General features: G+C 34.7%; 1 protein-coding gene across 1 annotated transcript in view; it reads right to left on the reverse strand.

The window, feature by feature from the left end:
- The window catches only part of tn (tripartite motif containing protein thin), an 84,770-nt gene extending 70,006 nt beyond the window's left edge, over positions 1–14,764 (reverse strand). The window contains exons 1-2 of the mRNA XM_071589696.1: positions 14,635–14,764; positions 11,324–11,499 (exon numbers count right to left, since the gene is read on the reverse strand). The gene's annotated coding sequence lies outside the window, so the exon portion shown is untranslated. The remainder of the gene's footprint in view (positions 1–11,323; positions 11,500–14,634) is intronic.
- Positions 14,765–16,005: the final 1,241 nt, after the last annotated feature.

The following is a 16,005-nucleotide window of genomic DNA, read 5'->3' on the forward strand; positions in this document are numbered from 1 at the left end:
TAAATATTTACAGTGATTTAAATACTGCAAAAAGTCAAATTCTGCATATCTGACTAACCAACTTCTAACGTGCATGTATATCGATATATGTAATGCATATATATATATATATATATATATATATATATATATATATATATATGTAATACATAAATATGTATGTATACATACATGCATATAATATATACATGTGTATATTATATGTTCGTATTCTTACTCCAATGCTGTGTAAAAACGCCCTTCACTTACGTGGTGCCAGCAGATTACGGAGATAGATTGGTAGAATCAATATATCATCTACAGAAAAACCGGCGCACCATCAAGATAAATGTATGTTTTCAAGCGACTTTGAGTAAAAGCTAACATCTATCCTCATGTATTAGTTTTAGCCCATATCATCCGTAATTTCAATAGATTTTTGCTTCCTTTGGTTGTAATTGGTGATATTACCAAGATGAACTTTAATCATCATAAGCATAAGCATACTACGGTTGCATAGAACTATACCACTATACGAGAGAGACCATGTAACATAACATGTGACTTTCGAGTCACATATTCATCAGTTTTGTCCTCCAGACAAATCAGAATATATTTTTTACAAGTAACGGACTTACCGATCGTAATAAAAACAATCGCATGAACCCTTATTTTCGTTGGGGTCTCTCCTTCATTTTCAGAGCAGCACACGCTTGCCGCGGATTCTTTTCTTCTTACAAGGTGAGCGAGGAATAAAACCGATGATTGGACTCTTTTATGTAACGGTTCTGGCTCGAGTTAAATTGAAAGGAGGCCAAACCATTGTTGACGCATCGGCCGCTACTTAATTGAGTGGGGATCTTAAGTGAAAAATATTTTAATGCAACGTAGTATGAGTCATCCTGCATGGGATCAATGGAACAACATTGGTTTTTCAAGATCAAGTATTTTCTGACCATTTTTGAGGAAAATAATGAGACAAAAATCAAACATCAAAGGACGAGTACAGTATTATGGGGTTTCATGAAAGTGCTCTTTGTTACCCATGGAATTCACTCAAGATCATTTTGAACCCTGCTGGGTGGTTGTATTTGCCAATACACAGCCAGTATTAATGTGATTGTACGGTAAACATAACAATATTTAACGCCACCATCAAAGTTACTAGGCTTTGAAACATTAGCATACCGATGCTTTCTAAGGCAGATTTGTTCATATTCACTTTAAGGTCAGTAAAATTAGGAGGGTTACATTAAACTTCTCAGCGATCATAATCTTATCATAAGCGCCCTAATTTTTTTAGGTAAATAAACTTTTAAATGGTCAGCCAGAGCACTTTTTCTCATGATGCAGGGCGATACCGGAGTAATTTAGTCGCAGGAGCCTATATATCACCATAGGACTTTCTGAGCTCCCTCCTTTGTTAGGGCGGCCTACAATATTTTTCATCTCTAAATAGCTCGAAAAGGTAACATGAGGATAATTCAATAGTTCAATTAAAATAACTCAAAATTTTGTGAAATATTTCATTGGAGGGAGTGATAAAAATGAGTATTTCTTGGGGTGAAATTCTTGTTTACAGGATGTATTCTAAATAAGGTTTTCCTGAAGAAATTTCTCCCACGATTTTTGGTTTGCTTTATCCAGGGAAAAGTTGTGAATTCGTATTTTACTTCAACAATGAGGGAGAATCATGTGATGTTAGGACAAAACAAGGCAGAGTACAAGACAGGTTAAAATAAGTATAGTACATGGATTCGTGATTTGGAAGGAAACGTTTTAGCATGATACATAAATAATTTCACAGATTGTTGGTAAATGTGTTAAATCACATCTCTATGAAGTTATACACCTACGTATATATTTTTTCCAGCGATACCAATTCCACTATTGTAAGAAAAACAAATCTGTAATTTGCAATTGCACTTTTCCACAGGTTTAAACCTGTGGAAAAGTGCAAATTTGTGTTTTTTCAAAGGACAAACTTCCACCACATCTTGCATAAATCTGTTGAATGTATTCATTTCCACCATTAAAATTTTCCACGCGTAGGAAATACATGCAGAAAAATGTTTGTTTCAATTTGTTTTTCATCTACTCATGTTATTTCAAGAGACATATAAGCCAAAAATAATTGGAAACTCTCAATCACAATCCTATAGATATAAACATATAATAGGAGTTGAATCAATACTGCCTACGGTTTATTTCTGAAATTAAAAAAACATTTCTGTATTAAATTCTCAAAAATATGTGTCAACGCGGACTGAGAGTTTTCAATAGACAATGAAGGGGAAAGGAAATTTCATGAAAAACCTTTTATTTTAAATGACTGCTGCAAAAATGAATGATGATCTAAACTGTAATATTTAAAACCTCATTGGAATTAGCATTTTACGCTTTTTTTTACTAATAGTAAAATCAATTTTTCCCCATCATGGACTCGATGATGTTTGCGGTTTATGGCTTTGCAATAAATTCATGCATAAGTAAAATAAAAAAAAACAGTATACTTTGTAATTGTGTTATCGCTTTATACTAAGCTATGCAGGACCTGGTTAAACAGCTAATCGGTCACTCAAGCACTCTGGCTAAAGTAATTGCCCTACTTGTAGCTTAATTTGGTATCATCTTGACTCCTCATTCACTCTTAGCTGGCCAAGGCCAAGATAATACTCTAAAAATAAATAAAAGACGTACTTCGGAGCTACTTAGGTGTTTTTAAAGACTCTAGGGGTGCCTTTTCAGACATTCGGTCAGGGTTGAACCTCGGTAAAAAAAGAAAAACGGTAATGCGATTTGAATATGCTTTTGACAAAGAAATGAGGATAAGGCAGGAGATCTTTGGCTGTAAAATCATATTTTATTCTAAATGAGGAGGAAGTTTTATTTAGAATCGTCCAAGAGCTCGTCTTCAGGTAAAAGAATATTTGAGCTTAACTTTCTTTCTTCCGCATGACGTTGCGATGTCTATACGTTATTTGGTAAATAGTAGAGCGTCCGGTTCAGGTTCAAACTTCTCCGTTTATATACAAATAGATGCTGAAGGATAATACTAAAAGAAATGATACCTTTTTATTAATCATATCACGCTGCTTATGTCGGCAGGGAAGTGTCGGTGTATTTTGATGGGTCTGAGGTGTAGCATTTTTCAATTCATACATCCTCGCTAATGCCTTATTCAAACAGAGCAACTCCGATAGAGAACATTCATGAGTACGAAGCAGTAAGGTCCTTATTCTCTGTGTATCTTCCATAGTGATCTATGTTTCATAAAAAAGACTTTTCATCCATACAAGTTACTAGCTGTAAAATAAATATATTCCATTTATAATTCATTTCGGAATGACGATTCCAGTAGAAATTGCCAAAAGAATAGTCTGCAATACATCAATGCCTAAATATTATAAGTATTTGAGTGATGAGAAATCCAGGGAATATAATTAAATAAATGCAAAAAATTGTATTTGACATGATTAAAAAAATGTATCTGCTTTCGTAGAAATATAATGTTCCAATATCCCAAACTGAAATAAAGGTCAGTGGAAGGTTATATTTGCATTTTCAATTCTATGAGAACCGAGTTGGCCATTAAAATTTGACAGATTTTTTGATATCCTTCATTAATAAAATCTAACCTGGTAATTTATAATAAATGATCATCATAAAATTTGGATCATTATAATATTGACATAAATTCACGAAAGAAGAAGAAGACCTATAATCATGAGAAATTACACTAACATAATAAATAATAGACATACCCTGATATGATTATTAAATAAATAAAAATGCGGCATGACTTGATAAAGATCAAATATAATTTTGACTAAAACATCAGGAATTCAATCCTTTTATTAAATGTTTGCTGTAATATAAAATATTTTAACAATTAATTTTTAATCCTTAAAATAATGCATCAAATTTATTTAAAAATATTTCCTGGTGAAATTACAATGCATGCAGGATAAGACAAAACCGGCTTGAATTTAATTGATAGTCACCATGCAACAATTTCAGAGTGTAAAATTCAAATTCAAAAATTCTATTAAATGATTCTTCATGCTTATTAAAGAAACCCGGTGAAGTAATCCATTGACTTCTATTCAACGGGTCCTGGATTCGAATTTTTCTAGTGAATTTAATAAATCCAAAGTCTAAAATAGGATTGTACAGCATTATTATAAGAAATAATATGTAACACCGATTTGCATCGATATAGACGTGAGCTATACTATTTTATGTGCTTAGAATTGAGAATTAAATATATATAACACTATAGACTCGGTAGACCAAAAAGACAGTGATATGGATTTTTTATTTCACGAAATTCTTTACATTCTATTTCTCGTAGATGCACGCCTAGAAATTCAGAATTCAACTCCTGGATCAAACGCATAAAGCGATTTCATTCAGCTTCGGTGACCTTTTGTTTTCATCTCTGGCCAAGTTGTGCAACGCGTTTTCCAATAACTGCTCTTATCTAACCCTTGAATTCGAACACTCATAAAAACTTATTTTAGTTTTCCTCCCGTTTAATCCGAATGCATGGAGCATAGCTTTAAATCTTAGTGCAAGATGAGCACTGACTATATAGTCCAAGCGATTTAAAGTGGGAGACGGTTGCTAAGGGGCCTGAGGTTGAGAAACAACCTAGTGAGTCAGAGTGCCCACAAATAAATTCTAGTGATCGCTACGCAGTGAGGTGGAGGAGAGAAGTGCTGAGCTGGGATAGGGTTCACGACCAGGCCGATTTATTGCTCCACTTTTGGAGAAATGACGACAAGTGATACTCGGAAAAGAATTAAAATATGTTTCCTGGCAATTTTTTTTTGTTTTACAGGTATCCATAGAAGCGCCATAAATAGCGATGTTCTCAAATGCGAAATAATGTGAAAAAGCAAAAAACAGCAACAAATTAGGAATAGACATGAGAGAATTAACGAGATTTTGTTCCTAGACTGAGTCTCTAGAGCTGGTAAGGTTGCTGAAATATCAAAATTGTTCAATGTGCATTCGTGGGTGTACGTCTCTATTAATTTATGTATTATATACATATATATATACATATATATATATATATATATATATATATATATATATATATATATATATATTCACACAAAAATACAAATGAACATATAGTACGTGTCTTATGCTAGTTCTAGTTTGTAGTTTAGTGACTAGAAGTATTTCAGTTTTATTGCGACTCCTAGCCAATTTGCTTAAGCCTTTGAGATGTTTGATATGACAACTCTTGGAATTTGAATTTATCTAAATTAAACTGCATATTGGTACAGCAAAACGGAATGATAAAGAAATCAGTGTGCAAATTAGAAGGGAGTTATTTTCCAAGTTATAAAATACTACATGAATGAATATTAGATTTTAAAAGGATAACGTACACTACGGGAATATTATCGTCTAAAGCAGAATAATTGGTGTAGGAGAAACCTGCTTACTCGGTTCATGTTAATAAATTATACGTAAAGCAACTGTGGTTTGAAAAACACATGTAATTGAAATGTAAATTGAATAATTAAAGATAAAAATCGAAAAAAATTGAATATTTAAAGGTAAAAAGTGGTGTCGGTCACATTTTCAATAACATGCATTGCCGGCTGTTTTTTCATCATCTTAAAGGAAAATTCACGAACATTAAACACGCTGATAAATAAAATTATAAGATATACTGGAAAAATATTTCACTCCTCTTTTGGCAAGAATGATTTGAAGAGGATATTTTATTTGAACTACATTATGATAGTAGGTAATAAAATATAAGATGTTCTCCTAGTGATAAATAAATTGTAATAATCTTCAGATAGAGCTATGTTTTTACACGTTTGTCCTTATTTATCTCGATTTACCTGCCGCTAATAGAATATATGTCCTTATCTTATAACAAAAGTTATTGACTTCGGTTTTCTGGTGAGAATTAATATCATATAAAATGACGCTAAACTACAATGAAAATACACTCAATGGACATACATTTTAATTTGCTTTCAGATAATTTAAAACTGTAAGTGAGACAAAGTAATCTCAACTACTAGTTTCAATTTAAAAAATTGGAAAATAGCTTGAATTTTAGAGTTTTTCTGCGTAAAAAATCAGATATGCGCTTGTGTCCTAAAACCCCTCGCTAAATACAATCGTGGTGGCTTGCGGGTTATTGCATAAGTGGAGAGGTAGGTTAAAATTTAAGTGTATCTTAATGCACAATGCGTATGGACTTTTTTTTGCTATCAAGTAGCTCAATACATACAAATTATCTGGTGGAAATTTTCCTGGTCCCATCGTCTATAAAAGTGCAGCGTCACTACACCTACGCCATATATTTAATTATTTTCATTGATAGGGAATTCCGAACGCCAGTAGTTCAAGTTTATCAAGCAAACCATTTTTTAAATTTTTTTCCTTGATTGGGTTTTTCATTTGGCTAGTACGTTAGACAAAATGGCTCAAAGTTTATAAAAACCGGTTAAAAAAACCAATTCCAATTGAATGGATACTGTCTTACTACTTTATGGTTTTGAATTAAGTGGATAAAATAGCCCCGTTAAAGTACAATTACTAACAGGACGTGTTTTTTACTTATGATAAGTTAATGGAGGCACTTTTGTCTTTTAAAACTCCATTTTATTAATCCAAGTCTATGAGCTTTACTGAGAGAACCTATGAGATACACTGAGAGAAAATGAAATACAACATACAACAGACAGGCACACATGGAGAAATTACGAACATGAAGAAAAAATCTGTTTCGCTGTTGAAAATTTAATTTTTTTTAAGGTAATCTACCGGTTAAGGTAGGTTTTTGGATGGACACAACTACCAAACAAATATTTTATTACTCCTACAAAACACAAAATCCATCATCCCACTCTACATCAGGCCCCTCTTCATCTCTGCGTACCTTCTGAAAATTTAATGCATGGGAAAAAATATTTTTCAAATTCATACTTTAATATAATAGCAGATCTTGCTTCATTTATCATGAACACCGTAACAAGTTCTTGGAATAACTTTTTCTCTAAGAATATAAGACAGTAAAATACCGATAAGTTACCCTATTCAAAGTATAAAGCAAGCATTTTAGGTATTTGTCCACAATTTGTCCCATTACTGTGAGGTAGGAATTGTTAGGACATAAAGTATTACTGACATATATTGGTAGGGAGCTAATATTATGTTTTTCAAAATTGTAAGAGAAAAATAAAAAATAATTCTATTTTAAATTGAACTTCAAGTAATGGGAATCGGCGCTAGGGAAATTTAGTACTTGAATATAATATTTCGGAGTTTATTTCTTGTTTTTTCCATTTCAATGGCCTAATATTCTTTGGCAGTCTGATGTCAAATATTTTACTTCTATCACAATTAAACTCCACATTTCCAGATTTTTGAAATACTTTCTGCCTAAAGGATACCAGATTTTAAAGCCTTATTTTGGTCTTTCTTGTTGTAACCGTGGTGGTGGACGCTTCCTGTTTGTCTCACTGCAGCGGAAGACTACAGTTTCTTGTCTAAATCAATTTTGACAAACCTAGATTAACATTAAACATGTATTATGCAAAAATTACCACATTTTTAACCAAATTAATCCACAGCCAAATATGAAAAAAACTGCATGTAAGATTATTTTATACATGTTTTAAAGTAATTGTACCATAGGGGACGAAAAAGCTATTTTGATTAATAAAATATCCATCGAAAGAAAATCAGATGGATACTGATAACAGGAATTGCAAAATACATCTGAATGAAAAAGGTTTGCAAAATTTTCGGGATAATCCTCAAAACACTTAACATTCAAACCGTTCACCGTCTTTAAAACTTGCTGGTTAAATTTCAAAACGATTGACTTTGGGCCTAGGTAGATGACAGATGCAATGATGGATAATTTGCTGACCTGGCTTTGTTCGGTTGATATCAGGCATAAGCAGCCATCATTGGGATAATAATTGGAACAAATGATTTTAAGTAACATATAACTACAGCTAAGGAAACACCTGAATTGGCACTAAAGTTAATGACTGTGTACTAACTTGTTGCCATGCCGAGGATTGTGCTTTCAATAAACCTTGAACTACTGAGTCAAATACCTTAGCTCTCTGTGAGCTGCAGAGGCAAGGGTATTATTAGTTCAGTCGAAAACTACGTCTCTCTACCGCCGGCGCTACCTGCTTGCGAGCCTTTCATAAGTTCTGTTGCAACCGAGTTCAGAAGAATATCGTGATTCACATCCCAGATTTGTGGAATGGTTTCCACACTGAAGAGCCTCAAGCTCTTGCGTCGTCTAGTACATTTTCGTGGAGATAATGAGAATATTTTACCATGAATCGATCGCAAATGCATTGGGGAACCAAGAGATTATTTCAAGTTTTATAATGTAGGATTCAAACATTATGAGACTGATTACGAATATCAATACTGTTCGTCACTTGAACTACGCATAAATCCCTGATAGTAACACATTTAACGTCGAAGAAAAAAATTTAAATAAGATATTGAGGAAAGGTGGCGTTGGAATCTAGTTGGCTGAACCTTTTGGTCATGGTACTCTTTTGTATGGTTTACTAGAAGGTCCCGAGGGAAAATCCAAATGATTCCCTCCTCCCCACGACTGACACCCCAGCTAATCCCAAGAATGGGTTATTTTCCGGAAACAAGGTCTTAATGGGAAACCGCAAGAGATATAAGGAAAATAACTAGACCTCTGCCCGGAAAGGGTGATTTTCAGTCACCACAAAACGTTGCGCCTAGAAAGTCCTCTTCTTTCTCCGACTAAAACAAACTTCTTTTTATATTTTGTATACGTATTGGTCAAATACTGAAATAAATTCTATGATTGAGTTAGGTCATCAAACGCTATATATACTAGTATGCTGTAGTACATCAGTATTGTATCAAATTTAGTAGCGTATTTGGGGTGAGGGTAGACCAAGAGTAGCGTGCCAGCCTGAGCCGAAGGTCACTGGTTCCATCCCCGTGACGGGCGAAAATTTTTCAGCTTAGAAAAAAATTATAAATGGTTTTTCGGAATGACGCAATCACATATTGAGAGGTAATACACAATAATGGCTTTTCGGAAATAGACAACGGGAAAAATAGACTCCTACTAAAAAAAAGCTACCATGAGCCCATGGTGAAAGGCAGCAGTTTCACCACAAGGCACTGGTAACGCAGACCGAGTGGGTCGGTTCGGCATCAGCTGCCACATTTTTGCGGGGGAGAGTGGAGTTCACATTGCAGTAATCCTAGGATTGAAATACTAATGTTAATGAGCATATTGAAATGATATATTACAATAGCCACCTATATAATACGATTTCTACTAATTAGAAAACAAGTTTTTCAAATTTCCAAAGATGAAAGGGGAATGGAAATGGGAGATGCCGCAACAGTAACTTTTAACGGAGTCATTCGCTCTTGTGTATTTCAATACAACAATTTCAGAGTGTCAAAATCATTCGCCTTGACTGGGATCCTAGTAAAGACGAATAATCGGCACTCTGAAATTGTTGCAATGAAGTTTTTCAAAGTTTACAAGTCATGCAAAACCCTATATTTTAACGGTAGATTACCGATAACAACATGGGCTATAGAAGAAACGCATAAAAAAGAGATATTCTCTTTCGTCATCTTTATTTCCTCGAATACAAATAGGCAATGAAAAATAGCTGGATATTTTATTGAATATGGGATATATAGTTATTTGAAATTTAATTAAATTTCATTGAGAAAAATAATGATTTATACTAACGATTAATATTTAAGTGATGCAAATAATCTACTTGTTCATTACCACTAAAGGCATATTTCCTTTTTGACGGGTGATTAATTACACTGACTTTTCAACTTAATGTAACCTTTTCAATAATTAATAATATAGATTATGGTAATGAAATATGCTATAATTTGAAATCATTTAATCAAAATAACTTTAGAAATCGTAGAAATTGAGTGTAATTACGAGTGAATAACATTTTTACCTACGGAATATGGAAAAATCTATGGTCAAGGCATTTGTATGAGGTACTGTTTTTAATATTATGACGGTTAATGTTATATAATATCAATATTACTTTTATTTGAATTGATTTTACATTAAAACTAACAAAAATATGCTTACACAACATTGGACGATTAAATACTTGCAACGATATCTATAGAAAGCATTGGTTTTAGTACGCTCCACAATAACTGAAGAATGACGAAGGTCGAATGACGCCTTATTCAAAATTAACGCTTGTATCACTTCAGCTACTTGATACCGAGTATTATTTCCCTGACTTGAATTGTATAATATTCATATGGTTTAATATTATCGGCTAATTTAGGTTAACCTAAACAATTCTCCACATGATGATACGGTAACTGCAATAATACTGTGTAGATCGTGCAGTCTCGAATTTTGCTGTACAATATTATCAATTCGATTAGTAAATGATACGCGATGTGTGAAAATACCCAAATGTTTAATTTTAACTTCTCTATTCTAGGAAACACTAGTGGTAAAGATATAATGCCAGTGATTTGGTAGATACCTGGACGTTTTCATGTGGTTTTTGAACGACAAATGAGGTCTCAAACTAACATCTTTCACTTCATATGTTTTTAATACATATTAGCTTTTTATTCGAAATGGAGTTCGTTTACCAACTGAAACATCATTTTCCTGTGTTGAAAATTTGATCTGAATCCCCAACTGGACTGAAAAAGGTATTTTTTTTAAATGTTCAATTCAGAAATTTGAACGCGACAACACGTGCCTTTGAAGATAATAGTAACTCCTTTAATATGCATCTATTCCACAAAAACTGAAAGACTCGAGCATTGTTTTATTTTTCGAAGGTATAAATTTTTCTTGCAACATTCAGAAAAATAAATATAGTCGTATTTAATCTTTTCTCTCTAAAATTACGAAATAGACGATAAACAACACAGATGCCTTATTTTCTCAGGTATAGATATTTATTCCGAACTGATATAGCGCATAGAAAACGCTTCATTTCCTCCATTCAGTTTTTGTTCAAGGAAACTGCATGGAGAAATGTTAAGAAATGGTTGTGGGGACGGCGGGGACTTCAATGTATAAAAGTAATCGAGAAGTGAAGGCGAGAGACCAATTATTCCATCCATTAAAGTCCATCCCATTCAACGTATTCTTTATGATATTTTGAATGGAATATCAAATCACTCTTATAATGGCTAATTAGGTGAAACTCGGATCATAAAATTAAGCTCTGGTGACTTCGATGGGAACAAAAGAGAAGAAAAAAGAGCCAGGAAATAAAATCATGGCGTATCCCATTTAGGATATTGAAATTATTCATACCTTCCCACTATCTATCGGGGTTGTTGACTCGCTCCAGGAAAAAATACTGCGACAACCAAGGGGGCGTCCCTGCCCCGGTGAGCCCCAGGGCCACCTGGAGTTGCCGCTTCTCCTGTTGAGGGTTGCAGCAACCCTCTCCTTGTCAACGTCCTTCCCAACGCCTTAATGTCCACTTTCTGAAATAATTTACACATTTCAAGGAGTACTATTTTAGTGAGTAGAGGAAACAGGATTTTCTTTTCAGGTGGACAAAGCCAATCAAATCACGTTTCTCAAATTGGTCATAGGAGATAAAACAATAGGAGGCTTTCAAATATGTTCAAAGGCATTTTTTCAGTCAACTCCAACATTTTAAAATGAAGTTTTCTTTCCACTTCAGAAAAATAACCTATTTTTTTAATCAGAGGCTAAAAATGAATTATGGTTAACTTATTTTAAATATATTTTCCTCCGAGTATTTGGCTTCAGAATTGAATGATAATGGCTAAATACACTTGAAATAATGATAATTAGAAAATAACTTAAGAAGAGGCACTATCATTTCCGTCTGGTTCAAAACCATTCCAAACAAATTTGTCAATAATATGAAATGCATATCAAGAAAATAATGATTAGTTAATGCAGCTAATCATTACATTAATTCCTTCAAATTCTAAACTTAAATTTTTACTGAAAAAAATTATCATAGGAATTAATTCAATTATATTTACAATTTAGTAATAATCAGATAAGTCAAAATTTTAGAAAGATAATAAGCCATATCGTTCTTTAAATTCATTATTAATTTCTCTGATAAATAACCAACTTGATAATGGCTGCTTACAAATACAATACGTATCACTTGAAATTACATTTCTTAAATATATAATCGCATTTTTGAACACTCATTGCAAAAATTATTCTTTAATCAAAGATCCGACGTATTCGGTCAAGTGTTGGTAGCTGTGGAAAGTTCGTGATCACTAGTTTACCTTCGTTCGTATTTTATGGTCAAAACAGAGAGTGGCCTTTTACGATTGACGAGAAACAGATGCTCCAACATTGGAGTGCGTTTTCCGTGGCGTAGGTCATTTACAGTCGGCACTAACATTCGATGACCAGATATGTTGCTCCAATGCGCCATAAATTCGCGGAGTTTATTTCCTGTCACAAAAATTTCACATTATTCCAGCGCTATAATGTTTACGAGAAGAAATTTTTGATGGCCATTATTTTTCTCGAGATAATGGCCAAAACATCGAAATTCTCCCCGATTATTACGCTATTAAATTTGGAACGGATCAGGAATTCGTAATTAAATCAGAAGTACTTAAAGGATTTCTAGTGTATCAGCAGCTTCTCTATATGCGTCGTATTCAACAGCAGTTATTGCCGATTATTTTACCACCGTCAAACAAAGACTTCAATATGGAACTCATAAATTCCAATGATATCGAAGTTATGCTCTCAATCAATCCAATAGGGAATATATCTGCTTTCAATATTGGAAATATGAATAATCGCCATTGCGAACTTTTTTGGCTAATTAAAAAAAAGTCGCGGAAATATGCCTGTGAAATATTTTTTCAGACAAACTGCAAGATTTAAGGATAGGTCAAATATACTCACTTTTATGGGGGATTTATTTTTTATAGCTAATATTCAAATTCAAATAAGGGCTTAATTTTACCTGCAATAAGTAATTGAGCTTCATCTGAAAGATTTTGCCTGTAGTTACCACGAAATCGTCTGCTCACGGTGAATAGTAGCTAGTCAAAATAATAGCATTTTTGAAATATGAAATCACTTTAGATATTAATTGTCTTAGGGTTTAAACACTGAAATGCTTATGTATAAAACTAAGTATCTCAAGGTAGGCATTTTAATCAATTTAAAAAAATGTATTTGTTGGGGTATTATCTAAATTGGGAGTATTAAATAAACCCTAAGGTAATTTTTATTCAACTGTAATTTAACGTTAAGAATTGAAGTGAGAAGTAACATGAAAACGTAAATAATAAGACATAGCTTAGATCCTATCCCGAATGCCGATATTAAACAAACTTTCTACTTACTCAATGAAATGATGCACTATTGATAAAACAAATGTAAAACATTCGTATTTACGATAAATGATTCCCTTTTGTAGTATAAGATAATTTACTGAATCCTCAAATACAGGCACATAAACTCCGTTTAAGGTAGGATAGAAGATATTTCATACGTTGTCTAAAGTAATAGCCTCAATTTTCAAGGAATTTGCGATGCATTTGACACATTTTCTTGCAGATATACTATATGCATCATACAATCACAATTTAATTGATGTGCAATTTATGCGAATTTGCGGTTTATAATTATATTTAGACTGTCACCCGGATTAATAGAGTAAATATGAATGCCTTCACTTTTACAAAAGATAAAAATTTAATTTTAAAGGATTTCTTTTTAATTATGGCAGTCTTCTCAAAATACACCAATTTTTCAATTGTGCATTTTTAGTTGTGCACTCATGAAGCTCAGAAAAATCGGTGATGTTATCTTTGTAGTGCATTGCATTCATTTCATAAAAGCACTCACTACCAAACGTTTTGATAACGTTTTGGATTGACGATCTGTGAACTCTCCAACTGGCATTATGAGCATTCCTCCCTATGTGGATCTTATCTGTTCCTGAATCGCTAATTGCACAATTCATCACGTCCACACGGATTCTCTTTTATAGCACTTCCCTGTGATGAAACTGGAAGCCGATCCCAGAGCTGGCGTAAATATTTCCGAATGAATCAGAGCGCATGCGGTGACGGGCAGAACCCGAATGACATTCGCCGGGCACATTTGATTGAAGCACAGTAGATTTTTGGTGTTGAGCGACCGCTTCCTCTTCAAGATACCACTTCGGTGACAAAACCAGCGGAGCAATGACATGCATATATCCTTTGATCGTCATCATCACTACATTTTACACAGAGCGCAATGGGGGTCCAGGATGACCAGATAAGACCACGGCCGTGCCACAAAACCTTCCCCGCGCGAGAAACTCGCGGAGAATCTTTGAGTTCTATGGATCACGATAGAACTTCCACCGATCTGCACACTTGAGGTCGCGATTTCAATCGGCGATATGGACGAGGGTAGAGAGAAACTATCACTGCACTTTGAAACAAACATCTGGGAGCGGAAGGAGTTTGAAAAGGAAAACCTTACACGTCCGGCCTTCGTCCGCTTCTGGACCTCCCAGTTCCCTTTTGGATCATGTGAATACGACGCAAGGGATGGATATACGTTTTACGTCCCTTTGACGACCGCCGCTTGCGTTTTGGTCAACTCACCCCTCACCTCATCCTCACGCGGACATCCTCCTGGTTGTCCAAACGCCTTGCACGGCTGGCGTCTTCGGCCGCACTGAGCTGAGCAAAGCCGTTCACCGTTGGGAACGAGAAGGTTGTCTCCTTGGGCCTTCCGATTCCGTCATAGCGAACCCTTCCCTCTTTTACCCTCCCACCCCCCACACTCCCCCCGCGGGAGGAAGTCAGAACCAGAGGGGGAAGAGGGAGTTTGGATGGGATATAGAGTGAGGGGGGAAAGAGGGGGAATTGGGGGAAGGAGAAGGGTACCGGATGACGAAAGAATAGGCGGAGATGTTGGGGGCAGAGGGAGAAGACAGAAGATACGTCGTTGAGGAGGGGCGGGGAAGAGCCAGTATGGTAAGAGGGGGTGATATAGGGAAGAAAAACGTTTTCACCACTTACTGAAAGGGCAACGCCTTTCACCGGGAAAAATCAGGAACGAGATCTTACTCCATGAAGAAATTCCACAGAATCCGCCGTCACAGTGTGGAATGGCGGAGATTTTATCCATTTGCAGTTACCACAGGGGAAAATTTTTAAGGATATGGTATGTCCCCTATTGTTCCGACTGTGAAGGTCCGGAACCAAACAAAATTGGTGGATTCTGTTGCTTCTGTGTTGATGTGCCCTGGCTCTGATAAAAAAGATTTGTTCCTGAATATATTGTGCACGGCCAAGGCGAAGAATCGCTCCTTTTAAACTCGCGGTTACACACAATTCTAATTCTACATATAAAACAAGGAAAATACGTAATGCCCAAACAGGTGACCGCAATAACCTAAGGATTTAAATTTCCTTGTAAAGTGGCTACCTGAACGATGTTAACTGGTTTTGAGGTGAACCTGGTGGAACGTTGGAACTATGTTTTACAAAAATTTAAATGAGCGAAATAATCATTTGGAAGTCACAGACGTCATCATGAAATTAGATCCCTTAAGACGCGGGAAAAAGTGATTCTAGTCTACTCTTTAGTCACTCTGACCTTGGCACTTGAACTTCGGAAGGAAATACTAAGAAACCCAGTTCAGAGATGTGGTGTGGGAATGACTATCGTAATGGAAGAAATGACGTAAAGTAATTTCTTTGAGAACCTCGTTTCCCTTGTGAAAACAAAAGTATATCTTTAACATATAAACGCTTTTAAAATGAAACAACCGTACGCATAGTATAAAGCAAGAAAAAATATTTAAAAATATATGTAATCTCCGTTCGGTATAAACAGTGAAAGTTTTCAGTAAGTATGTTAAAAATTGGAATTAAGTTTTTTTAATGTCACATTATTCTATATTTTCAGGCACGTCATGCTCTCAAAGACGAAGATATCTAGCCCAGTCGGTTGAGCTCTTGGCCACC

This window comes from Hetaerina americana, unplaced genomic scaffold, assembly GCF_022747635.1.
Source record: "Hetaerina americana unplaced genomic scaffold, ioHetAmer1.1.p SCAF_4, whole genome shotgun sequence".
Lineage (NCBI taxonomy): Eukaryota > Metazoa > Arthropoda > Insecta > Odonata > Calopterygidae > Hetaerina > Hetaerina americana.